At 41.9% G+C, this 26,847-nt stretch overlaps 1 protein-coding gene across 1 annotated transcript in view; it reads left to right on the forward strand.

Annotated features, from left to right (window-relative positions):
• IFT46 (intraflagellar transport 46) overlaps nt 1-26,847 on the forward strand; it is a 290,653-nt gene that overhangs the window by 102,197 nt on the left and 161,609 nt on the right. Inside the window, exon 2 of the mRNA XM_053786703.2 lies at nt 9,761-9,849. The gene's annotated coding sequence lies outside the window, so the exon portion shown is untranslated. The remainder of the gene's footprint in view (nt 1-9,760; nt 9,850-26,847) is intronic.

Here is a 26,847-nt window from a genome sequence, read left to right on the forward strand (position 1 = left end):
GAGGTGTGTCTAGTAAGGAAGGGTGTGGAGGTGTGTCTAGTAAGGAAGGGTATGGAGGTGTGTCTAGTAAGGAAGGGTGTGGAGGTGTGTCTAGTAAGGAAGGGTGTGGAGGTGTGTCTAGTAAGGAAGGGTGTGGAGGTGTGTCTAGTAAGGAAGGGTGTGGAGGTGTGTCTAGTAAGGAAGGGTGTGGAGGTGTGTCTAGTAAGTAAGGGTGTGGAGGTGTGTCTAGCAAGGAAGGGTATGGAGGTGTGTCTAGTAAGGAAGGGTGTGGAGGTGTGTCTAGTAAGGAAGGGTATGGAGGTGTGTCTAGTAAGGAAGGGTGTGGAGGTGTGTCTAGTAAGGAAGGGTATGGAGGTGTGTCTAGTAAGGAAGGGTGTGGAGGTGTGTCTAGTAAGGAAGGGTGTGGAGGTGTGTCTAGTAAGGAAGGGTATGGAGGTGTGTCTAGTAAGGAAGGGTGTGGAGGTGTGTCTAGTAAGGAAGGGTGTGGAGGTGTGTCTAGTAAGGAAGGGTGTGGAGGTGTGTCTAGTAAGGAAGGGTGTGGAGGTGTGTCTAGTAAGGAAGGGTATGGAGGTGTGTCTAGTAAGGAAGGGTGTGGAGGTGTGTCTAGTAAGGAAGGGTGTGGAGGTGTGTCTAGTAAGGAAGGGTGTGGAGGTGTGTCTAGTAAGGAAGGGTGTGGAGGTGTGTCTAGTAAGGAAGGGTATGGAGGTGTGTCTAGTAAGGAAGGGTGTGGAGGTGTGTCTAGTAAGGAAGGGTGTGGAGGTGTGTCTAGTAAGGAAGGGTATGGAGGTGTGTCTAGTAAGGAAGGGTGTGGAGGTGTGTCTAGTAAGGAAGGGTGTGGAGGTGTGTCTAGTAAGGAAGGGTGTGGAGGTGTGTCTAGTAAGGAAGGGTGTGGAGGTGTGTCTAGTAAGGAAGGGTATGGAGGTGTGTCTAGTAAGGAAGGGTGTGGAGGTGTGTCTAGTAAGGAAGGGTGTGGAGGTGTGTCTAGTAAGGAGGGGTGTGGAGGTGTGTCTAGTAAGGAAGGGTGTGGAGGTGTGTCTAGTAAGGAAGGGTGTGGAGGTGTGTCTAGTAAGGAAGGGTGTGGAGGTGTGTCTAGTAAGGAAGGGTGTGGAGGTGTGTCTAGTAAGGAAGGGTGTGGAGGTGTGTCTAGTAAGGAAGGGTATGGAGGTGTGTCTAGTAAGGAAGGGTGTGGAGGTGTGTCTAGTAAGGAAGGGGGTGGAGGTGTGTCTAGTAAGGAAGGGTGTGGAGGTGTGTCTAGTAAGGAAGGGTGTGGAGGTGTGTCTAGTAAGGAAGGGCATGGAGGTGTGTCTAGTAAGGAAGGGTGTGGAGGTGTGTCTAGCAAGGAAGGGTATGGAGGTGTGTCTAGTAAGGAAGGGTGTGGAGGTGTGTCTAGTAAGGAAGGGTGTGGAGGTGTGTCTAGTAAGGAAGGGGGTGGAGGTGTGTCTAGTAAGGAAGGGTGTGGAGGTGTGTCTAGTAAGGAAGGGTGTGGAGGTGTGTCTAGTAAGGAAGGGTGTGGAGGTGTGTCTAGTAAGGAAGAGTGTGGAGGTGTGTCTAGTAAGGAAGGGGTTGGAGGTGTGTCTAGTAAGGAAGGGTGTGGAGGTGTGTCTAGTAAGGAAGGGTGTGGAGGTGTGTCTAGTAAGGAAGGGTGTGGAGGTGGGTCTCGTAAGGAAGGGTGTGGAGGTGTGTCTAGTAAGGAAGGGCATGGAGGTGTGTCTAGTAAGGAAGGGTGTGGAGGTGTGTCTAGTAAGGAAGGGCATGGAGGTGTGTCTAGTAAGGAAGGGTGTGGAGGTGTGTCTAGTAAGGAAGGGCATGGAGGTGTGTCTAGTAAGGAAGGGTGTGGAGGTGTGTCTAGTAAGGATGGGTGTGGAGGTGTGTCTAGTAAGGAAGGGCATGGAGGTGTGTCTAGTAAGGAAGGGGGTGGAGGTGTGTCTAGTAAGGAAGGGTGTGGAGGTGTGTCTAGTAAGGAAGGGTGTGGAGGTGTGTCTAGTAAGGAAGGGTGTGGAGGTGTGTCTAGTAAGGAAGGGTGTGGAGGTGTGTCTAGTAAGGAAGGGTGTGGAGGTGTGTCTAGTAAGGAAGGGTGTGGAGGTGTGTCTAGTAAGGAAGGGGGTGTGGAGGTGTGTCTAGTAAGGAAGGGGGTGGAGGTGGGTCTAGTAAGGAAGGGGGTGGAGGTGTGTCTAGTAAGGAAGGGGGTGGAGGTGTGTCTAGTAAGGAAGGGGGTGGAGGTGTGTCTAGTAAGGAAGGGTGTGGAGGTTGTGAGGCTGTGAAACATCAACACTTATTATCACAAACATATCAGTGTTAACAAAAGATTGGGAAGGTCTGTAAAAACAACAAGAAGGAAAGTGATGACGACGCAGACACACACTGACAGAAATATTAGACCAAAACTTCCTGCAGGTCTATTACATAAATACCTGCAGGTCAAGAAAGCAAGATTTACTAAGACTAATAGCATACACAGGAAACATATATTACTGCAGTAATCAAGACCTGTTTTAATGTGAAGTGTTGACGTACCTACTGAATGCCATATACGTGACTATAAACTCTTCCACACTGACATAAGCTGTGAGCTATTGTGTGCACTTGTATTATGTACCAGATAAATCTTCAACTACTTCGCTCCAAAAAATTATATAAAGCAAGACCACACGCATTTTGCTTTGGTTGTAAATTCTTCAACGAAACAGACTTTCAGGTCTGGCGTCTCGCAGCTTCCCAGCTCTTATTTCACAGTATGCCAGGTTTCCTATGTTGTTCGACTAGACACTTGAGTCAAGTTGAAAGCACGGGGAGACATGGTAGCATGGGAGACATGGTAACATGGGAGACATGGTAGCATGGGTGATCCACATGAAAATATATTCTCAAATGAGATACACAGACCCTCTTATTGCCATCAGTTGATGTACTGATTACATCAGCTTTACCTCGTCACTTTTACTGCCTTCAATCCATTCTCTGTATTTGACTGAAAAAACCTACTGTGTATGCGAATTTTTTCAACAACAAATATACCCAACTGTTGCACATGCGTCTTACTCATCAACTAGCCGGTATTTTATACCATATTCATCAGTACTATTTGTCAGGTCTTCCTAGTCAGGTTATAACAGTCAACACTGTTCATCCAGTTCGTTACAGTCTGTACATCAAAAATATTCGTCCCTAACTACGTTCTGTTTGTTCTTGTGTCTTGAGGAAGATTAGTGGTAATGCTGTGAATTTGTAAATAAGAGACATATGCAATATGTGGGCAAGTTTATTTAAAACATGTTTCGCCCGCCAGGGGTTTATCAGTCGAGTGATAATGCCTCTGCTGGGCGAAATGTTTCTTGGATAAAGATGGCCAGGTGTTGTACGTGTCTGTTCACCATCTCGTCGGTGTTACGTACCTTCCATCTAGAATCTAGATATAACAGATTTGTAATATTTTTTTTTTTCAAACATTTAGGTGATGTAAATATTATGTAAAAGTCAAGTACACAAGTAACCCGCACACAGGAGAAAGAAACTTAAGACGACGTTTCGGTCCGAGTTGGATCATTAACAAGTTAATGGACCAAGAGTCGGACCGAAACGTCTTAAGTTTCGTGCTAGTATGTGCGAGTTATCTGATTATTCCAGTCACGATAATGTGCCTTTTTGTTCTTTAAGAGTCAAGTTGAACAGGTTATTCACTCATGTTGGTCGAGTAATATACTGCTCTAAAAAACCAGTCTTGGTCTACGTCAAGGAAGTCAGACAACTGAAGATACCCAGTAACAGCACTCCACTCAATTTACATGAAGATTACTTTACCATGACTACTTCTCTTAAAGCTTTGACAGTGTCGTCTCAAAGGATTTTTCCCTTGATCACTTTCTAGGTTCGGGGGCTGGTACATTTTGTTTTATTTTGCCGACGAAGGGGCTACTTTATTGATCACCTCATATCTGCCGTAAGGAGGGTAACCCAGGAGCATATGAACACACAGATAGAGGGCTGAGCAACTGACTACCTCAGATTATTCCTACAAGGTTGATGGACTGATTACATCATCTTTATCTCGTCACTTCTGCTACTTTCAATCCAGTCTCTGTATTTGACTGAAGAAACCTACCGCGTAGGCCAAACAATAAAGATACCGAACTGTTGGACATGTGTCTTACTCATCAAACAGTACTGAGGAGAATTACCAGTACTATATTGTGCCAATATCGTACACGGTGTCTCGGCAACATTGACTCTCCACAGACAACACAGCTCAAACGAAAATGAAAAACGGACAAACGAGAGAATAAATCACTTCAACGAGAAAAGAGGCAGTTTAAGACGCGTTAATGGAGTCACATTGTGCACTAATGTGTTTGCTTCAACACACAGGATATATACACCGAGAGGTGTATGTTTATATATATATGTCGTACCGAATAGGTAAAATTGGTCATTTAGCAAGAAATGTAAAAGTAAGTCCTTTCTATAGTTTTCTCTTAACGTTTAAAGATATATATTTTTTCATTTATATTAGTGTAAAATTTTCTACCAAAAGAACCTTAGAAAGCTTACCTAACCTTATTATAACAACCTCAGTTTAATTTAACCTAATCCAACTAAATATATTTTAGATATGTTTACAATAATTTAATAATACTCCATATATTTTTTTCGTTCAGAATGATTTTTCCGAAATTGTTGCATACACAAATTTTCGCTTGCCATATTCGGCAAGAAGAGCGTTGCTATTTAGGCCAAAATAGCAAGTTTTATCTATTCGGCATGACATATATATATATATATATATATATATATATATATATATATATATATATATATATATATATATATATATATATGTGTGTGTGTGTGTGTGTGTATATATGTGTGTGTGTGTGTGTGTGTGTGTGTGTGTGTGTGTGTGTGTGTGTGTGTGTGTGTGTGTGTGTGGTGTGTGTTGTGTGTGTGTGTGTGTGTGCAAACAATCGCAGATGGGCGATCTTAACTATGCAGGACAAGCCACGGGGAGGGGGGAAGTCTTTAGCTCAAGTACTTTCACATTTCTCAGTGCGTCATCAGGAGCTGTGCAATGTTGCAAGGGAGCAACCAAAGCAGGGAGAGAGGTCTCAGAGTAGCGTAGGTGTCACCGGCCACGGTTACCCTTAGACTGGGTTAGTGGTGGGTGCCAACCCCACCCTACCATCATCCCCCCACTACCCATATGGGGTAGGAGGGTTTCTGAGATGTCAAGTATGAAATTATAAGATATAAAAAAAAGTCAGCCCTAAGCTTTTTCTAATCGTAATTACCGGTTATGTGGTTTAAGAAAATAAGTTTCTAGTTAGATACTGTAGACATGGATAGTTATTATTCTGTGTGACCTTTGCAAATAATGACAGAAAGGAATACAATGTGTTCTTTGTCCGTTTAAATGTCCTGCTCTGAGGTACTGGAATGTTCTACCCATGTACTCAGAATGTTCTACCCATGTACTCAGAAGTATCTCTTCCTAAATATTGTCTACTATTTTCTCAGTGGCTGATGACACACTGAGAAGTGTGAAAGTACTTGAGCTAGAGATTCCCCCCCCCATCCGTGGCTTGTCCTGCATATATATATATATATATATATATATATATATATATATATATATATATATATATATATATATATATATATATATATATATATATATATATATATATATATATATATATATATGTTAAGTAAGTTTTCTAAGGTTCTTTTGGTACAAAATTATTAATTTTTACATTAACATAAATTAAAAAAGTATATCTTTAAACGTATAAGAGAAAATTTTAGAAAGGACTTAATTTTAAATGAGTTCTTGTTAATTGACTAATTTTACCTATTCGGCACGACATATATATAATGTGCTGAGATGTTTTATTAATCCTTATTTTAGGAACCAAATTATTGTTGACTGGTGGTGGATAGGCGACGTGCAGTCTTAATGACCCTCGTGTAGCCGATAGGATTTAAACCCCATTAACCCTCCAACGAACCTTTGAAAGGATATCAGTGAAAGGGATGAGAAGAATTAAAGGAAAATTATAAATTCAAATTACACTGGAGACTAGGAGCAATCTTCAAATGTTTCTTCCACGTATATAAAACCTGGTTGTTTGGTTAATGGGGTTTAAAGCCTATCGACTACACGAGGGCCACGGTAGCATTTTCACCACTAGACAATAGTGCTTTAAACAAGGGATTTAAGCAAACTCTCAGCATACATACACTGAGAGTGATACATCCCTCAGGGTATATACGTATCCTGTGTAAAAAACAAAGATATAAGATTCACTTAAGTTTAGTTTACGTCAAGAAACATTAATGGTAAAGACTTTTTTTTTTTTTTTTAATTTTTCTTGTCTTTTGCATACAAGAATATAAAATGAAATCACGTCAGTTATTAATTATAGAGAATCCGATGAAAACAAACTACACCAAATTATTATCTTTTAAAAAGTACACCGATAATAACTAAACAAGTCCCCAGAACCCAAGAAACTCTCTTGAAGAATTATTAGAGTACCAAGAGTAACTTAGTAAAGAGCTAGCTAGCCTCATCAAGTGAGTAACTTAGTAAAGAGCTAGCTAGCCTCATCAAGTGAGCAACTTAGTAAAGAGCTAGCTAGCCTCATCAAGTGAGTAACTTAGTAAAGAGCTAGCTAGCCTCATCAAGTGAGCAACTTAGTAAAGAGCTAGCTAGCCTCATCAAGTGAGCAACTTAGTAAAGAGCTAGCTAGCCTCATCAAGTAAGTAACTTAGTAAAGAGCTAGCTAGCCTCATCAAGTAAGTAACTTAGTAAAGAGCTAGCTAGCCTCATCAAGTGAGCAACTTAGTAAAGAGCTAGCTAGCCTCATCAAGTAAGTAACTTAGTAAAGAGCTAGCTAGCCTCATCAAGTGAGCAACTTAGTAAAGAGCTAGCTAGCCTCATCAAGTAAGTAACTTAGTAAAGAGCTAGCTAGCCTCATCAAGTGAGCAACTTAGTAAAGAGCTAGCTAGCCTCATCAAGTAAGTAACTTAGTAAAGAGCTAGCTAGCCTCATCAAGTGAGCAACTTAGTAAAGAGCTAGCTAGCCTCATCAAGTAAGTAACTTAGTAAAGAGCTAGCTAGCCTCATCAAGTGAGCAACTTAGTAAAGAGCTAGTTAGCCTCATCAAGTAAGTAACTTAGTAAAGAGCTAGCTAGCCTCATCAAGTAAGTAACTTAGTAAAGAGCTAGCTAGCCTCATCAAGTGAGCAACTTAGTAAAGAGCTAGCTAGCCTCATCAAGTAAGTAACTTAGTAAAGAGCTAGCTAGCCTCATCAAGTGAGCAACTTAGTAAAGAGCTAGTTAGCCTCATCAAGTGAGCAACTTAGTAAAGAGCTAGCTAGCCTCATCAAGTGAGCAACTTAGTAAAGAGCTAGTTAGCCTCATCAAGTGAGCAACTTAGTAAAGAGCTAGTTAGCCTCATCAAGTGAGCAACTTAGTAAAGAGCTAGTTAGCCTCATCAAGTGAGCAACTTAGTAAAGAGCTAGTTAGCCTCATCAAGTGAGCAACTTAGTAAAGAGCTAGTTAGCCTCATCAAGTGAGCAACTTAGTAAAGAGCTAGCTAGCCTCATCAAGTAAGTAACTTAGTAAAGAGCTAGCTAGCCTCATCAAGTGAGCAACTTAGTAAAGAGCTAGCTAGCCTCATCAAGTGAGCAACTTAGTAAAGAGCTAGTTAGCCTCATCAAGTGAGCAACTTAGTAAAGAGCTAGCTAGCCTCATCAAGTAAGTAACTTAGTAAAGAGCTAGCTAGCCTCATCAAGTAAGTAACTTAGTAAAGAGCTAGCTAGCCTCATCAAGTAAGTAACTTAGTAAAGAGCTAGCTAGCCTCATCAAGTAAGTAACTTAGTAAAGAGCTAGCTAGCCTCATCAAGTGAGTAACTTAGTAAAGAGCTAGTTAGCCTCATCAAGTAAGTAACTTAGTAAAGAGCTAGTTAGCCTCATCAAGTGAGCAACATAGTAAAGAGCTAGCTAGCCTCATCAAGTGAGCAACTTAGTAAAGAGCTAGTTAGCCTCATCAGGTAAGTAACTTAGTAAAGAGCTAGCTAGCCTCATCAAGTGAGTAACTTAGTAAAGAGCTAGTTAGCCTCATCAAGTAAGTAACTTAGTAAAGAGCTAGTTAGCCTCATCAAGTGAGCAACTTAGTAAAGAGCTAGCTAGCCTCATCAAGTAAGTAACTTAGTAAAGAGCTAGCTAGCCTCATCAAGTGAGTAACTTAGTAAAGAGCTAGCTAGCCTCATCAAGTAAGTAACTTAGTAAAGAGCTAGCTAGCCTCATCAAGTAAGTAACTTAGTAAAGAGCTAGCTAGCCTCATCAAGTGAGTAACTTAGTAAAGAGCTAGCTAGCCTCATCAAGTAAGTAACTTAGTAAAGAGCTAGTTAGCCTCATCAAGTGAGCAACTTAGTAAAGAGCTAGCTAGCCTCATCAAGTAAGTAACTTAGTAAAGAGCTAGCTAGCCTCATCAAGTGAGTAACTTAGTAAAGAGCTAGCTAGCCTCATCAAGTAAGTAACTTAGTAAAGAGCTAGCTAGCCTCATCAAGTGAGTAACTTAGTAAAGAGCTAGCTAGCCTCATCAAGTAAGTAACTTAGTAAAGAGCTAGCTAGCCTCATCAAGTGAGTAACTTAGTAAAGAGCTAGCTAGCCTCATCAAGTAAGTAACTTAGTAAAGAGCTAGCTAGCCTCATCAAGTAAGTAACTTAGTAAAGAGCTAGCTAGCCTCATCAAGTAAGTAACTTAGTAAAGAGCTAGCTAGCCTCATCAAGTGAGTAACTTAGTAAAGAGCTAGCTAGCCTCATCAAGTAAGTAACTTAGTAAAGAGCTAGCTAGCCTCATCAAGTGAGTAACTTAGTAAAGAGCTAGCTAGCCTCATCAAGTAAGTAACTTAGTAAAGAGCTAGCTAGCCTCATCAAGTAAGTAACTTAGTAAAGAGCTAGCTAGCCTCATCAAGTAAGTAACTTAGTAAAGAGCTAGCTAGCCTCATCAAGTGAGTAACTTAGTAAAGAGCTAGCTAGCCTCGTCAGGTAAGTAACTTAGTAAAGAGCTAGCTAGCCTCATCAGGTAAGTAACTTAGTAAAGAGCTAGCTAGCCTCATCAGGTAAGTAACTTAGTAAAGAGCTAGCTAGCCTCATCAGGTAAGTAACTTAGTAAAGAGCTAGCTAGCCTCATCAGGTAAGTAACTTAGTAAAGAGCTAGCTAGCCTCATCAGGTAAGTAACTTAGTAAAGAGCTAGCTAGCCTCATCAGGTAAGTAACTTAGTAAAGAGCTAGCTAGCCTCATCAGGTAAGTAACTTAGTAAAGAGCTAGCTAGCCTCATCAGGTAAGTAACTTAGTAAAGAGCTAGCTAGCCTCATCAAGTAAGTAACTTAGTAAAGAGCTAGCTAGCCTCATCAAGTAAGTAACTTAGTAAAGAGCTAGCTAGCCTCATCAGGTAAGTAACTTAGTAAAGAGCTAGCTAGCCTCATCAAGTAAGTAACTTAGTAAAGAGCTAGCTAGCCTCATCAGGTAAGTAACTTAGTAAAGAGCTAGCTAGCCTCATCAAGTAAGTAACTTAGTAAAGAGCTAGCTAGCCTCATCAAGTAAGTAACTTAGTAAAGAGCTAGCTAGCCTCATCAAGTGAGTATTGTGCTGGAGATGTTCAAAGTAACCAGGGTAATGTTAATGTACAAAACGAGTTATGGAGTAAATAAATAGTCGAATCAACTTAAATTAAAAACACTCCTGTTAATGTTCCCCAGGACAGTGGATACCGGATGTAATGAACGATACCGTTGGGAAGCTAATACCAGACGCTCACTCTGCGGCAGACATCTGACTACCTCTTAAGGTAGGTGACATGTTACTGCACTCATAGTATAAAATGTGAATAAGACACACGTGTAACGCAGAACGTTTTGTTAAATCTCTGGTCTAACTTATGGGCCTGACCTTCCTCTACTAGTGGGCCCCGCCCTCCTGTGACCACGTCTGACACTTCTTCATCTCTCCACGTCTTCCATGGCTCCACAATAAAAGTTTCCGTCCTGGGTATGTCAGTAAAGATACCTAGGTGCTTCACCTGTGTATTATTCGCATGTAACGTTCCTTATACAGTGGATTAATTTTGCCATATTTCTTTGTATATTCTCCAATGCATTTATAGCCATTCCATAATATGGAACCGCACAGTCTTGAGTCAGAACTTTATATATATATATATATATATATATATATATATATATATATATATATATATATATATATATATATATATATATATATATATATATATATATATATATATATATATATATATATATATATATATATATATATATATATATATATATATATATAGTGCCTTAGAAATATGCTTTGAACTCCACTTATACCTCTTGATATAAATGCACTTAAGTAGTCTGTTGGCCTTATTATGCATGCTTAGCCACTGCTGTCTTGCCATCAGATTTTGTTTACCCTGACTCCTAAATCTTCATACTCTGTACGATCAAGATCTACATCACCAGATTTATAAATAGTATACTCGTTTTTTTTTTTTACCGTGAAACTGTATCTGAAGTTCAGTGGTGTCCTTTTCAGAAACTGTTGTTCAGTATATTTTTTTGTGTTATCAGCATATTTACTTTCGGTCTGGGACTCTATTAGTCTCACACAGAAGATTGTTAAAGAAAGTGGACTCGAGCGAGATATAGCTGACTAATAGTAATCAGAGTTAGCATAAAATGGAGTGACACGATAATAAGGACCGTCACAAGTGGCACTCCACGAGGTTCACCTGTAACCTCTTGTTTATAGTTTACATTAATGGTTTTTAAGACGGAATAAAATGCTAATTGAGTTTCTGTTTCTATGCCTTAATAAAATCAAAGTAAATAATATGGAATTTTTTATGATGCTCCGCTGCGTCAGATGTTTCACTGAAGAAAGTCAATCAGTTTGTGAGGCACGAACGACCCCTTGAGAATCCCTGTTCAGATTTATTAATCAAATTATGTTCATGAATATGGCTTCTTATTATACCGCATATAATTTATTCTCTAATTATCCTGCCGTTGATGTCAGGCTTGTTGAGCGGTAATTTGATGGACACGAAGCATCTTGCACATCTCCTGCACACTAATACTTCCCACTGATATACTGAACACGCTGGTTTGAGGATCATTAAGTTCCATCTTGAAGTTTTTAAGTACACTGAAAACAGTTTGTCGGTGGTTCCCGGGAACTTTGTTGTAATCTGAGTACTTGTCTAATAACTATGTTTTTAGTGACTTAAATTGTTTAATTTGTTTTCTTCGAGTCATCTATAATTAGTTACTGGTGGAATATCGTGTGTCTTCTGCGAAGACCGACAGCAAGTAACTGGTAACAGAGAGATCACTTTTCTTCATCATTATCAATAACTTCTCCAGGCCTAGCTTTAAGTAGGCCGATATTTTCCCCCGATCTTTGTCTCCAGACCTAGCTTTAAGTAGGCCGATATTTTCCCCCGATCTTTGTCTCCAGACCTAGCTTTAAGTAGGCCGATATTTTCCCCCGATCTTTGTCTCCAGACCTAGCTTTAAGTAGGCCGATATTTTCCCCCGATCTTTGTCTCCAGACCTAGCTTTAAGTAGGCTGATATTTTCCCCCGATCTTTGTCTCCAGACCTAGCTTTAAGTAGGCTGATATTTTCCCCCGATCTTTGTCTCCAGACCTAGCTTTAAGTAGGCCGATATTTTCCCCCGATCTTTGTCTCCAGACCTAGCTTTAAGTAGGCCGATATTTTCCCCCGATCTTTGTCTCCAGACCTAGCTTTAAGTAGGCCGATATTTTCCCCCTATCTTTGTCTCCAGGCCTAGCTTTAAGTAGGCCGATATTTTCCCCCGATCTTTGTCTCCAGACCTAGCTTCAAGTAGGCCGATATTTTCCCCCGATCTTTGTCTCCAGACCTAGCTTCAAGTAGGCCGATATTTTCCCCCGATCTTTGTCTCCAGACCTAGCTTTAAGTAGGCAGATATTTTCCCCCGATCTTTGTCTCCAGACCTAGCTTCAAGTAGGCCGATATTTTCCCCCGATCTTTGTCTCCAGGCCTAGCTTTAAGTAGGCCGATATTTTCCCCCGATCTTTGTCTCCAGACCTAGCTTTAAGTAGGCCGATATTTTCCCCCGATCTTTGTCTCCAGACCTAGCTTTAAGTAGGCCGATATTTTCCCCCGATCTTTGTCTCCAGACCTAGCTTTAAGTAGGCCGATATTTTCCCCCGATCTTTGTCTCCAGACCTAGCTTTAAGTAGGCCGATATTTTCCCCCGATCTTTGTCTCCAGACCTAGCTTTAAGTAGGCCGATATTTTCCCCCGATCTTTGTCTCCAGACCTAGCTTTAAGTAGGCCGATATTTTCCCCCGATCTTTGTCTCCAGACCTAGCTTTAAGTAGGCCGATATTTTCCCCCGATCTTTGTCTCCAGACCTAGCTTTAAGTAGGCCGATATTTTCCCCCGATCTTTGTCTCCAGACCTAGCTTTAAGTAGGCCGATATTTTCCCCCGATCTTTGTCTCCAGACCTAGCTTTAAGTAGGCCGATATTTTCCCCCGATCTTTGTCTCCAGACCTAGCTTTAAGTAGGCCGATATTTTCCCCCGATCTTTGTCTCCAGACCTAGCTTTAAGTAGGCCGATATTTTCCCCCGATCTTTGTCTCCAGACCTAGCTTTAAGTAGGCCGATATTTTCCCCCGATCTTTGTCTCCAGACCTAGCTTTAAGTAGGCCGATATTTTCCCCCGATCTTTGTCTCCAGACCTAGCTTTAAGTAGGCCGATATTTTCCCCCGATCTTTGTCTCCAGACCTAGCTTTAAGTAGGCCGATATTTTCCCCCGATCTTTGTCTCCAGACCTAGCTTTAAGTAGGCCGATATTTTCCCCCGATCTTTGTCTCCAGACCTAGCTTTAAGTAGGCCGATATTTTCCCCCGATCTTTGTCTCCAGACCTAGCTTTAAGTAGGCCGATATTTTCCCCCGATCTTTGTCTCCAGACCTAGCTTTAAGTAGGCCGATATTTTCCCCCGATCTTTGTCTCCAGACCTAGCTTTAAGTAGGCCGATATTTTCCCCCGATCTTTGTCTCCAGACCTAGCTTTAAGTAGGCCGATATTTTCCCCCGATCTTTGTCTCCAGACCTAGCTTTAAGTAGGCCGATATTTTCCCCCGATCTTTGTCGTGAATGAAAAAAACTTTCGGATTAGTGATGGTTTCATTTGTAAATTTAGTTTCACAGTCTCGTTTAACATTTCATATAATTTGTTATCGCTGTTTTATTATGAACCTTTCTAACCCGTAAGGTGAACCTCTGCTTTCTAACTCGCTTGTAAATTTCTCTTCTCCTAAGAGAACCTTGGGTCTCTAATTCACCCTTTTGAGAACACTTTTTTATTCAACACTTTTTTATTCGATCTAATTTCTCTGGTAAATGTGTATACTTAGCGCAGCTTGTACATTATTTAGAAAAAAAATATGAAATAGTGGTTGGTTACTGATGGTAAGATCATCGTCAGTAGTACCACAGGTAACCTAAGTCAAGGCTTCCTTATACTCGAGGGTAATTAAGGCTGCGTATTATCTGTTCACCACTAGTCAAAAATACTTTACTCACTTAAATAAGAATTAAACTCTCAGTAGCACCTATCTAGCATCTAGGTGTGTGATACCTAGGTGCTCCCTAAGTCCATTATAATTCTGAACACCTGAGAAATAAATGCTTACTGAAAGATGCTAAAATGTAAATAATTATATATATATATATATATATATATATATATATATATATATATATATATATATATATATATATATATATATATATATATATATATATATATATATATATATATATATATATATATAACGTTTGTTATGATTTAAAAAAAATATTATTATTATTATTATTATTATTATTATTATTATTATTATTATTATTATTATTATTATTATTAAATTCATGTCCATGACGGACCGAACGTTTTCTAGTTAACTTAATTTTAAAGTAATAAAATAATGAATCACCTTTTTGTGTCCTGTTGAATTTATTATTACTACTACTACTATTATTATTATTACTACCACCACCAATACTACCACTACAGGCACTACCAATACTACTGTTACTTTTATTATTACTACTACTACTACTACCACTACCAATACTACTGCTACTATTATTAATACTACTACCACTACTACTGCTACTATTATTACTACTACTGCCACTACCAATACTACTGCTACTATTATTAATACTACTACCACTACCAATACTACTGCTACTATTATTAATACTACTACCACTACTACTGCTACTATTATTACTACTACTACCGCTACCAATACTACTGCTACTATTACTATTACTACTACTACTACTATTACTATTACTACTACTATTACTACTACTACCACTACCGGTACTACTGCTACTATTATTACTACTACTACCGGTACCAATACTACTGCTACTATTACTACTACTACCACTACCGGTACTACTACTACCACTACCAATACTACTGCTATTATTACTACTATTACTACTACTACCACTACCGGTACTATTGCTATTATTATTACTACTACTACTACCACTACCAGTACTACTATTATTACTACTACTACTACTACCACTACCAATACTACTACTATTACTACTACTATTACTACTGCTACCACTACCAATACTACTGCTACTATTGTTACTACTACTACTAATTATTTATCTTGACCTGCGATAAGAGAGGTAGAGTGAGGATTGAACCGAAAGCAGAACTTTGGTTAGTGTCGCTGCCGCAACGGACACTTGGCGCCACCTGCCAGGTGTGAGGAACACGCACGCACGCATGCAGGCAGGCATGCACACACACACACACACACACACACACACACACACACACACACACACACACACACACACACACACACACACACACACACACACACACACACACACACACACACACACACACACACACACACACACACCTCAAAGGCAATGGGGCCAGATAACATCTCCCCATGGGTATTGAGAGAGGGAGCAGAGGCGCTATGTGTACCCCTAACAACAATATTCAATACATCTATCGAAACAGGGAGATTGCCTGAGGCATGGAAGACAGCAAATGTAGTCCCAATCTTTAAAAAAGGAGACAGACATGAAGCATTAAACTACAGACCAGTGTCACTGACATGTATAGTATGCAAAATCATGGAGAAGATTATCAGGAGAAGAGTGGTGGAACACCTAGAAAGGAACGATCTCATCAACAGCAGCCAACATGGTTTCAGGGACGGGAAATCCTGTGTCACAAACCTACTGGAGTTCTATGACATGGTGACAGCAGTAAGACAAGAGAGAGAGGGGTGGGTGGATTGCATTTTCTTGGACTGCAAGAAGGCGTTTGACACAGTTCCACACAAGAGATTGGTGCAAAAACTGGAGGACCAAGCAGGGATAACAGGGAAGGCACTACAATGGATCAGGGAATACTTGTCAGGAAGACAGCAGCGAGTCATGGTACGTGGCGAGGTGTCAGAGTGGGCACCTGTGACCAGCGGGGTCCCGCAGGGGTCAGTCCTAGGACCAGTGCTGTTTCTGGTATTTGTGAACGACATGACGGAAGGAATAGACTCTGAGGTGTCCCTGTTTGCAGATGACGTGAAGTTGATGAGAAGAATTCACTCGATCGAAGACCAGGCAGAACTACAAAGGGATCTGGACAGGCTGCAGACCTGGTCCAGCAATTGGCTCCTGGAGTTCAATCCCACCAAGTGCAAAGTCATGAAGATTGGGGAAGGGCAAAGAAGGCCGCAGACGGAGTACAGTCTAGGGGGTCAGAGACTACAAACCTCACTCAAGGAAAAAGATCTTGGGGTGAGTATAACACCAGGCACATCTCCTGAAGCGCACATCAACCAAATAACTGCTGCAGCATATGGGCGCCTAGCAAACCTCAGAACAGCATTCCGACATCTTAATAAGGAATCATTCAGGACCCTGTACACCGTGTACGTTAGGCCCATATTGGAGTATGCGGCACCAGTTTGGAACCCACACCTAGCCAAGCACGTGAAGAAACTAGAGAAAGTGCAAAGGTTTGCAACAAGACTAGTCCCAGAGCTAAGAGGTATGTCCTACGAGGAGAGGTTAAGGGAAATCAACCTGACGACACTGGAGGACAGGAGAGATAGGGGGGACATGATAACGACATACAAAATACTGAGAGGAATTGACAAGGTGGACAAAGACAGGATGTTCCAGAGATTGGACACAGTAACAAGGGGACACAGTTGGAAGCTGAAGACACAGATGAATCACAGGGATGTTAGGAAGTATTTCTTCAGCCACAGAGTAGTCAGTAAGTGGAATAGTTTGGGAAGCGATGTAGTGGAGGCAGGATCCATACATAGCTTTAAGCAGAGGTATGATAAAGCTCACGGCTCAGGGAGAGTGACCTAGTAGCGATCAGTGAAGAGGCGGGGCCAGGAGCTCGGACTCGACCCCCGCAACCTCAACTAAGTGAGTACAACTAGGTGAGTACACACACACACTCATACACAAACACACACACTCACACACACACTCACACACACACTCACACACACTCACACACACTCACACACACTCACACACACTCACACACACACACACACACACACACACACACACACACACACACACACACACACACACACACACACACACACACACACACACACACACACACACACACACACACACACACACACACACACACACACACACACACACACACACACACTCACTCACTCACACACACACACACACACACACACACACACACACACACACACACACACACACACACACACACACACACGTACTCATATACAACAGGCCTAGTGTCTAATCGACATGTGCCTAGGACAAAATGGTAACTAACACACACACACGCACACACACACACACACACACACACACACACACACACACACACACACACACACACACACACACACACACACACACACACACACACACACACGCACACGCACGCACACATTCACACGCACACATTTACGTCAGGCCCATACTGTAGTATGCAGCACCAGTTTGGAACCCACACCTAGTCAAGCACGTCAAGAAATTAAAGAAAGTGCAAAGGTTTGCAACAAGACTAGTCCCAGAGCTACGGGGATTGTCCTACGAAGAAAGGTTGAGGGAAATCGGCCTGACGACACTGGAGGACAGGAGAGTCAGGGGAGACATGATAACGACATATAAAATACTGCGCGGAATAGACAAGGTGGACAAAGACGGGATGTTCCAGAGAAGGGACACAGACACAAGAGGTCACAATTGGAAGTTGAAGTCTCAGATGAATCAAAGGGATGTTAGGAAGTATTTCTTCAGTCATAGAGTAGTCAGGCCGTGGAATAGCCTAGAAAGTGACGTAGTGGAGGCGGGAACCATACATAGTTTTAAGGCGAGGTATGATAGAGCTCATGGGGCAGGGAGAGAGAGGACCTAGTAGCAGTCAGCGAAGAGGCGGGGCCAGGAGCTAGGACTCGACCCCTGCAACCACAAATAGGTGAGTACAAATAGGTGAGTACACACACACACACACACACAGTACCTGACAGGGAGGCAACAACGAGTCATGGTACGTGATGAGGTATCACAGTGGGCACCTGTGACGAGCGGGGTCCCACAGGGGTCGGTCCAAGGACCAATGCAGCAACCACCCAGGGAAGTACTACCGTCCTGCCAGATGACTGTGAAACAAAAACCTGTAACTGTTTTGCATGATGGTAGGATTGCTGGTTTCTTTTTCTGTCTCATAAACACGCTAAGATAACAGGGATATCTTGCTACTCCTACTTACACTTTGGTCACACTTCACAGACACGCACATGCATATATATATATATATACATACATCTAGGTTTTTCTCCTTTTTCTAAATAGCTCTTGTTCTTTTTTATTTCTTCTATTGTCCATGGGGAAGTGGAAAAGAATCTTTCCTCCGTAAGCCATGCGTGTCGTATGAGGCGACTAAAATGCCGGGAGCAATGGGCTAGTAACCCCTTCTCCTGTATACAATTACTAAAAAAGAGAAGAAGAAAAACTTTATAAAACTGGGTTGCTTAAATGTGCGTAGATGTAGTGCGGATGACAAGAAACAGATGATTGCTGATGTTATGAATGAAAAGAAGTTGGATGTCCTGGCCCTAAGCGAAACAAAGCTGAAGGGGGTAGGAGAGTTTCAGTGGGGGGAAATAAATGGGATTAAATCTGGAGTATCTGAGAGAGTTAGAGCAAAGGAAGGGGTAGCAGTAATGTTAAATGATCAGTTATGGAAGGAGAAAAGAGAATATGAATGTGTAAATTCAAGAATTATGTGGATTAAAGTAAAGGTTGGATGCGAGAAGTGGGTCATAATAAGCGTGTATGCACCTGGAGAAGAGAGGAATGCAGAGGAGAGAGAGAGATTTTGGGAGATGTTAAGTGAATGTATAGGAGCCTTTGAACCAAGTGAGAGAGTAATTGTGGTAGGGGACTTGAATGCTAAAGTAGGAGAAACTTTTAGAGAGGGTGTGGTAGGTAAGTTTGGGGTGCCAGGTGTAAATGATAATGGGAGCCCTTTGATTGAACTTTGTATAGAAAGGGGTTTAGTTATAGGTAATACATATTTTAAGAAAAAGAGGATAAATAAGTATACACGATATGATGTAGGGCGAAATGACAGTAGTTTGTTGGATTATGTATTGGTAGATAAAAGACTGTTGAGTAGACTTCAGGATGTACATGTTTATAGAGGGGCCACAGATATATCAGATCACTTTCTAGTTGTAGCTACACTGAGAGTAAAAGGTAGATGGGATACAAGGAGAATAGAAGCATCAGGGAAGAGAGAGGTGAAGGTTTATAAACTAAAAGAGGAGGCAGTTAGGGTAAGATATAAACAGCTATTGGAGGATAGATGGGCTAATGAGAGCATAGGCAATGGGGTCGAAGAGGTATGGGGTAGGTTTAAAAATGTAGTGTTAGAGTGTTCAGCAGAAGTTTGTGGTTACAGGAAAGTGGGTGCAGGAGGGAAGAGGAGCGATTGGTGGAATGATGATGTAAAGAGAGTAGTAAGGGAGAAAAAGTTAGCATATGAGAAGTTTTTACAAAGTAGAAGTGATGCAAGGAGGGAAGAGTATATGGAGAAAAAGAGAGAAGTTAAGAGAGTGGTGAAGCAATGTAAAAAGAGAGCAAATGAGAGAGTGGGTGAGATGTTATCAACAAATTTTGTTGAAAATAAGAAAAAGTTTTGGAGTGAGATTAACAAGTTAAGAAAGCCTAGAGAACAAATGGATTTGTCAGTTAAAAATAGGAGAGGAGAGTTATTAAATGGAGAGTTAGAGGTATTGGGAAGATGGAAGGAATATTTTGAGGAATTGTTAAATGTTGATGAAGATAGGGAAGCTGTGATTTCGTGTATAGGGCAAGGAGGAATAACATCTTGTAGGAGTGAGGAAGAGCCAGTTGTGAGTGTGGGGGAAGTTCGTGAGGCAGTAGGTAAAATGAAAGGGGGTAAGGCAGCCGGGATTGATGGGATAAAGATAGAAATGTTAAAAGCAGGTGGGGATATAGTTTTGGAGTGGTTGGTGCAATTATTTAATAAATGTATGGAAGAGGGTAAGGTACCTAGGGATTGGCAGAGAGCATGCATAGTTCCTTTGTATAAAGGCAAAGGGGATAAAAGAGAGTGCAAAAATTATAGGGGGATAAGTCTGTTGAGTGTACCTGGTAAAGTGTATGGTAGAGTTATAATTGAAAGAATTAAGAGTAAGACGGAGAATAGGATAGCAGATGAACAAGGAGGCTTTAGGAAAGGTAGGGGGTGTGTGGACCAGGTGTTTACAGTGAAACATATAAGTGAACAGTATTTAGATAAGGCTAAAGAGGTCTTTGTGGCATTTATGGATTTGGAAAAGGCGTATGACAGGGTGGATAGGGGGGCAATGTGGCAGATGTTGCAAGTGTATGGTGTAGGAGGTAGGTTACTGAAAGCAGTGAAGAGTTTTTACGAGGATAGTGAGGCTCAAGTTAGAGTATGTAGGAAAGAGGGAAATTTTTTCCCAGTAAAAGTAGGCCTTAGACAAGGATGTGTGATGTCACCGTGGTTGTTTAATATATTTATAGATGGGGTTGTAAGAGAAGTAAATGCGAGGGTCTTGGCAAGAGGCGTGGAGTTAAAAGATAAAGAATCACACACAAAGTGGGAGTTGTCACAGCTGCTCTTTGCTGATGACACTGTGCTCTTGGGAGATTCTGAAGAGAAGTTGCAGAGATTGGTGGATGAATTTGGTAGGGTGTGCAAAAGAAGAAAATTAAAGGTGAATACAGGAAAGAGTAAGGTTATGAGGATAACAAAAAGATTAGGTGATGAAAGATTGAATATCAGATTGGAGGGAGAGAGTATGGAGGAGGTGAACGTATTCAGATATTTGGGAGTGGACGTGTCAGCGGATGGGTCTATGAAAGATGAGGTGAATCATAGAATTGATGAGGGAAAAAGAGTGAGTGGTGCACTTAGGAGTCTGTGGAGACAAAGAACTTTGTCCTTGGAGGCAAAGAGGGGAATGTATGAGAGTATAGTTTTACCAACGCTCTTATATGGGTGTGAAGCGTGGGTGATGAATGTTGCAGCGAGGAGAAGGCTGGAGGCAGTGGAGATGTCATGTCTGAGGGCAATGTGTGGTGTGAATATAATGCAGAGAATTCGTAGTTTGGAAGTTAGGAGGAGGTGCGGGATTACCAAAACTGTTGTCCAGAGGGCTGAGGAAGGGTTGTTGAGGTGGTTCGGACATGTAGAGAGAATGGAGCGAAACAGAATGACTTCAAGAGTGTATCAGTCTGTAGTGGAAGGAAGGCGGGGTAGGGGTCGGCCTAGGAAGGGTTGGAGGGAGGGGGTAAAGGAGGTTTTGTGTGCGAGGGGCTTGGACTTCCAGCAGGCATGCGTGAGCGTGTTTGATAGGAGTGAATGGAGACAAATGGTTTTTAATACTTGACGTGCTGTTGGAGTGTGAGCAAAGTAACATTTATGAAGGGATTCAGGGAAACCGGCAGGCCGGACTTGAGTCCTGGAGATGGGAAGTACAGTGCCTGCACTCTGAAGGAGGGGTGTTAATGTTGCAGTTTAAAAACTGTAGTGTAAAGCACCCTTCTGGCAAGACAGTGATGGAGTGAATGATGGTGAAAGTTTTTCTTTTTCGGGCCACCCTGCCTTGGTGGGAATCGGCCGGTGTGATAATAATAAAAAAAAAAATATGTGAACGACATGATGGAAGGGTTTCAGGCAGGACTTCAAAGATACCTGGACAGACTGGACACCTGGTCCAGCAACTGGCTTTTCGAATTTAACCCCGCCAAATGCAAAGTCATGAAGATCGGGGAAGGGCACAGAAGACCGCAGACGAAGTATAAGCTAGGTGGCCAAAGACTGCAAACCTCGCTCAAGGAGAAAGATCTTGGGGTGAGCATAACACCGAGCACGTCTCCGGAAGCACACATCAACCAGGTAACTGCTGCAGCATATGGGCGCCTGGCAAACCTGAGAAGAGCGTTCCGATACCTTAGGAATCGTTCAAGACACTGTACACCGTGTACGTCAGGCCCATACTGGAGTATGCAGCACCTGTTTGGAACCCACACTTGATCAAGCACGTCTAGAAATTAGAGAAAGTGAAAAGGTTTGCGACAGAGCTAAGGGGAATGTTCTATGAAGAAAGGTTAAGGGAAATCGGACTGACGACACTAGAGGAGAGAAGGGTCAGGGGAGACATGATAACGACATATAGAATACTGCGCAGAATAGACAAGGTGGACAAAGACAGGATATTCCAGGGAGGGGATACAGACACAAGAGGTCACAATTGGAAGTTGAAGACACAGATGAGTCAAAGGGATGTTAGGAAGTATTTCTTCAGTCATAGAGTTGTCAGGCAGTGGAATAGCCTAGAAAGTGGCGTAGTGGAGGCGGGAACCATACATAGTTTTAAGACGAGGTTTGATAAAGCTCATGGAGCAGGGAGAGAGAGGACCCAGTAGCAACCAGTGTAGAGGCGGGGCCAGGAGCTAAGACTCGACCTCTGCAACCACAAATAGGTGAGTACACGCACACTCGTAATAAAATAATGAATCAAAGGAACAATTACAGAGAAAAATCTATAACAAATGTTACCTGAGAAAGATGTTAATGTATTTACGTTCACGACCGTTGTTTTATTATCTTTTGTGGTTATAATTGTATATTATAGGTGTATAATATAGGTGTATGTTATAGGTGTGTTATAGGTGTATGTTATAGGTGTGTTATACGTGTATGTTATAGGTGTATAATATAGGTGTATGTTATAGGGGTGTTATACGTGTATGTTATAGGTGTATAATATAGATGTATGTTATAGGTGTGTTATAGGTGTATGTTACAGGCGTTTGTTATACGTGTATGCTATAAGTGTATAAGTGTATGTTATAGGTGTATGTTATACGAGTATAAGTGTATGTTATAGGTGTATGTTATACGAGTATAAGTGTATGTTATAGGCATAAATTATAGTATCTTAAAGTTAATGGAGCGTTATAATGACGTAGAGAATCACGTAAGATAAATAATGTTGATAAACGAGGATATAATGGACAGAAACATTTAAGTGACGTCTACAATACTTTATTGTAATATACCAACAACTTTTTTAAGAAAAAATTGTTCAGAGATGGAGGCCTATCCATTTATACTCCATACCCCCATTATTTGGTTCCCGTACCCCCATTATTTGGTTCCCGTACCCCCATTATTTGGTTCCCGTACCCCCATTATTTGGCTCCAGTACCCTCATTATTTGGCTCCATACCCTCATTATTTGGCTCCAGTACCCTCATTATTTGGCTCCAGTACCCTCATTATTTGGTTCCCGTACCCCCATTATTTGGTTCCCGTACCCCCATTATTTGGTTCCCGTACTCCCATTATTTGGTTCCCGTACCCCCAGTATTGGTTCCAGTGCCCCCATTATTTGGTTCCAGTGCCCCCATTATTTGGTTCCCGTACCCTTATTATTTGGTTCCAGTACCCCCATTATTTGGTTCCCGTACCCCCATTATTTGATTCCAATGCCCCCATTATTTAGTTCCAGTACCCCCATTATTTGGTTCCAGTACCCCCATTATTTGCTTCCAGTACCCCCATTATTTGATTCCAGTACCTCCATTATTTGGTTCCAGTACCCCCATTATTTGGTTCTGGTACCCCATTATTTGGTTCCAGTACCCCCATTATTTGGTTCCAGTACCCCATTATTTGGTTCCAGTACCCTCATTATTTGGTTCAAGTACCCCCATTATTTGGTTCCCATACCCCCATTATTTGGTTCCAGTACCCCCATTATTTGGTTCCAGTACCCTCATTATTTGGTTTCAGTACCCCCATTATTTGGTTCCAGTACCCCATTATTTGGTTCCCGTACCCCCATTATTTGGTTCCAGTACCCCATTATTTGGTTCCCGTACCCCCATTATTTGGTTCCAGTACTCCCATTATTTGGTTCCAGTACCCCCATTATTTGGTTCCAGTACCCCCATTATTTGGTTCCAGTACCCCCATTATTTGGTTCCATTACCCCCATTATTTGGTTCCAGTACCCCCATTATTTGGTTCCAGTACCCCCATTATTTGGTTCCAGTACCCCCACTATTTGTTTCCAGTACCCCCCAATATTTGGTTCCAGTACCCCCATTATTTGGTTCCATTACCCCCATTATTTGGTTCCAGTACCCCATTATTTGCTTCCAGTACCCCATTATTTGGTTCCCGTACCCCCATTATTTGGTTCCAGTACACCCCATTATTTGGTTCCAGTACCCCATTATTTGGTTCCAGTACCCCCATTGTTTGGTTCCCTTCTCCCATTATTTTGTTCCTGTACCCCCATTATTTGGTTCCAGTACCCCATTATTTGGTTCCAGTACCCCCATTATTTGGTTTCAGTACCCCATTATTTGGTTCCCGTACCCCCATTATTTGGTTCCATTACCCCCATTATTTGGTTCCAGTACCCCCATTATTTGGTTCCAATACCCCCATTATTTGGTTCCAGTACGTACCCCCACTATTTGTTTCCAGTACCCCCATTATTTGGTTCCAGTACCCCCATTATTTGGTTCCATTACCCCCATTATTTGGTTCTAGTACCCCATTATTTGGTTCCAGTACCCCCATTATTTGGTTCCCGTACCCTCATTATTTGGTTCCAGTACCCCCATTATTTGGTTCCAGTACCCCCATTATTTGGTTCCAGTACCCCCATTATTTGATTCCAGTACCCCCATTATTTGGTTCCCGTAAGCCCATTATTTGGTTCCAGTACCCCCATTATTTGGTTCCAGTATCCCATTATTTGGCTCCAGTACCCCATTATTTGGCTCCAGTACCCCCATTATTTGGTTCCAGTACCCCTATTATTTGGTTCCCGTAAGCCCATTATTTGGTTCCAGTACCCCCATTATTTGGTTCCAGTACCCCATTGTTTGGTTCCCGTACCCTCATTATTTGGTTCTAGTACCCCCATTATTTGGTTTCAGTACCCCCATTATTTGGTTCCAGTACCCCCATTATTTGGTTCCCGTACCCTCATTATTTGGTTCTAGTACCCCCATTATTTGGTTCCAGTACCCCATTATTTTGTTCCCGTACCCTCTATTTGGTTCTAGTACCCCCATTATTTGGTTCCCATACCCTCATTATTTGGTTCCCGTACCCATGTTATTTTTTATCCATACGTCCTTTATTATGTATCCATACCCCTAGCATTTGGTATCCATTTCCCTATAATTTGGTATCCATTCACCATTATTTGGTTCACATACCCCCATTATTGGGTATCCATACCCCCCACTGGAGTATGGGTATCCCCCGGTTTAGAACCCCTGATTTAAGCAATAAAATTTACCCCGGTCAGTTACCAACGGGCGAAATGTGCTCGTAATGTTTCGCACGCTCGTGGCTTTTTTATGATTAGCAATATTTTATCAGGTGTAACAATGCATTTTGTATAGTACAGAAAGAAATAAAAGTTTGTTGAGTAAAGAAGAAAAGTGAGAACACCGTGAGTGGAACATTACACAAATAACTTGCAGACAGCAGATGCCAGCTTGTGACGACGCTGCCGGCCAACTGGGACCAGTTATGATGTCACACTAAGACAAGAACGAACGAACGAACAAGTTCAGGTAAGATCCCAATGGGATGAGCGGGGAAGACGGGACAGACGAAGAATAGCGAAGGAGAGGAGTGTTCCTAGTTGTAGAAATAGAGCCAGGGCTTAACCCAGCAGCTGAGACGATCGTGGGATAGAGCTGGAGAGAACAGGACTTGGCTGAGAATGTGAACGACGCGGGCAAGCTGTGCAGGCTGCATCATGGTGGTTGATCTGTAGATCTGGTCGGCGACTGGTTGCTGGAGATCGGCGGGAAGCGGGATGGAGAGGGAGGCATGTTTCAATATGATTGGTTAAGTGTGCGGAGAAGAGAGAGGATCAGCGTTGATTGGTGGATAACACTCTTCATATCTGCGTTTTGTTAATTTTTCGTTCCTGTCGTAGAGCCATTTTGAAGTCTTTTGAAAGCAGGTTTTGATAATAAACTAAGTTTGAGCAGACTTTTGCTGTCTTTTTCTAAGTCTGCAATTAGGGCAGTTTCAGTGTGGGGATCGCATCCAGGAGCAACAGTGTACTTGATACTACCATGGTGCATGTAATAGATGACCTAAGGTGCATATAGTTACGGGGTATGAGGGTTATATGTATAGAAGGTGAGGGGTTCAGTTGGTCTAAATATTGTTTCCTCTTCCATTTCTTCAGGTCTTCGAGAATCTTGAGGTGGATTTTCGGGAGGAAGTGTCTTAGCTTTCTTGGCTTTTGGTGGTTGAGTTGGAGATGAAGCAGGTGGTTCGTTAGTAGTAGTAGCAGAGGTGGAAGACTCAGGTGATTGGTCCACGGCGGTGGTGATGTTGGAAGTCGCTGACTGGTTGTTTCTTGTAGATGGAATTTCAGGCGTTGTGGTGTTGCCTAATTCTTTGGTGAGGTTGATGATGTCGGCAGATGGTGGAGAGTCTGGGAAAGTAAAGTTTGGCATGTTGTTCAATCGGAAGAGCTCGTTAATAACAGTGTTGAAGGAGCCTGGTAACGCCATATTATGCATGTGTGCATATAGCATACAGTAATGAATTTTCGTAGGTTCATAAGCTGATGGAGTAGTGGTGGTGGGTTGGGTAGCTTTTAAAAGTTTTGTTGTGTCGGCCTGGAGTTTGGTGATGGCAGCATAAGTATGTGCCTTGGAAGGTGTCTTCTTCTGTTCTGCTTCTTGGCTTTTTCTCAGAATTTCACGACGAGTGGGGCACTTTGCAGCGAGAGTATGGTGATTGTTTTTGCAGTTGAGACACTTAAGTGAGGCAGTAGAAGTACAAGTCTTGGAATCGTGGACCCCAGACCCGCAGGTAGAGCAGAGCTTTTTGTCTTTTGTGGAGCAGTCTTTTGTAGAGTGTAGGTAAGAGTAGCAACTCCAGCACTGACTAATATGATGGTACCGCTCAGCTTCAATATGACTGGAGTTAATGAAGTAATTGTATATAGCCAGGCCTTCAGCCATAGCTTGGGCGGCCATTGTCACATCAGTAAAAGTTATTTTCAGCATGGAGGAGGCAGTAGGAATCTTGGTGATGCTTTCAACTGTAGCCCAGGGATTTTGTTCTTCTATGGAGGTCTTCAGGTCTTCAACAGGTT

Source organism: Cherax quadricarinatus, chromosome 41 (assembly GCF_038502225.1).
Source record: "Cherax quadricarinatus isolate ZL_2023a chromosome 41, ASM3850222v1, whole genome shotgun sequence".
NCBI classification, from domain to species: domain Eukaryota; kingdom Metazoa; phylum Arthropoda; class Malacostraca; order Decapoda; family Parastacidae; genus Cherax; species Cherax quadricarinatus.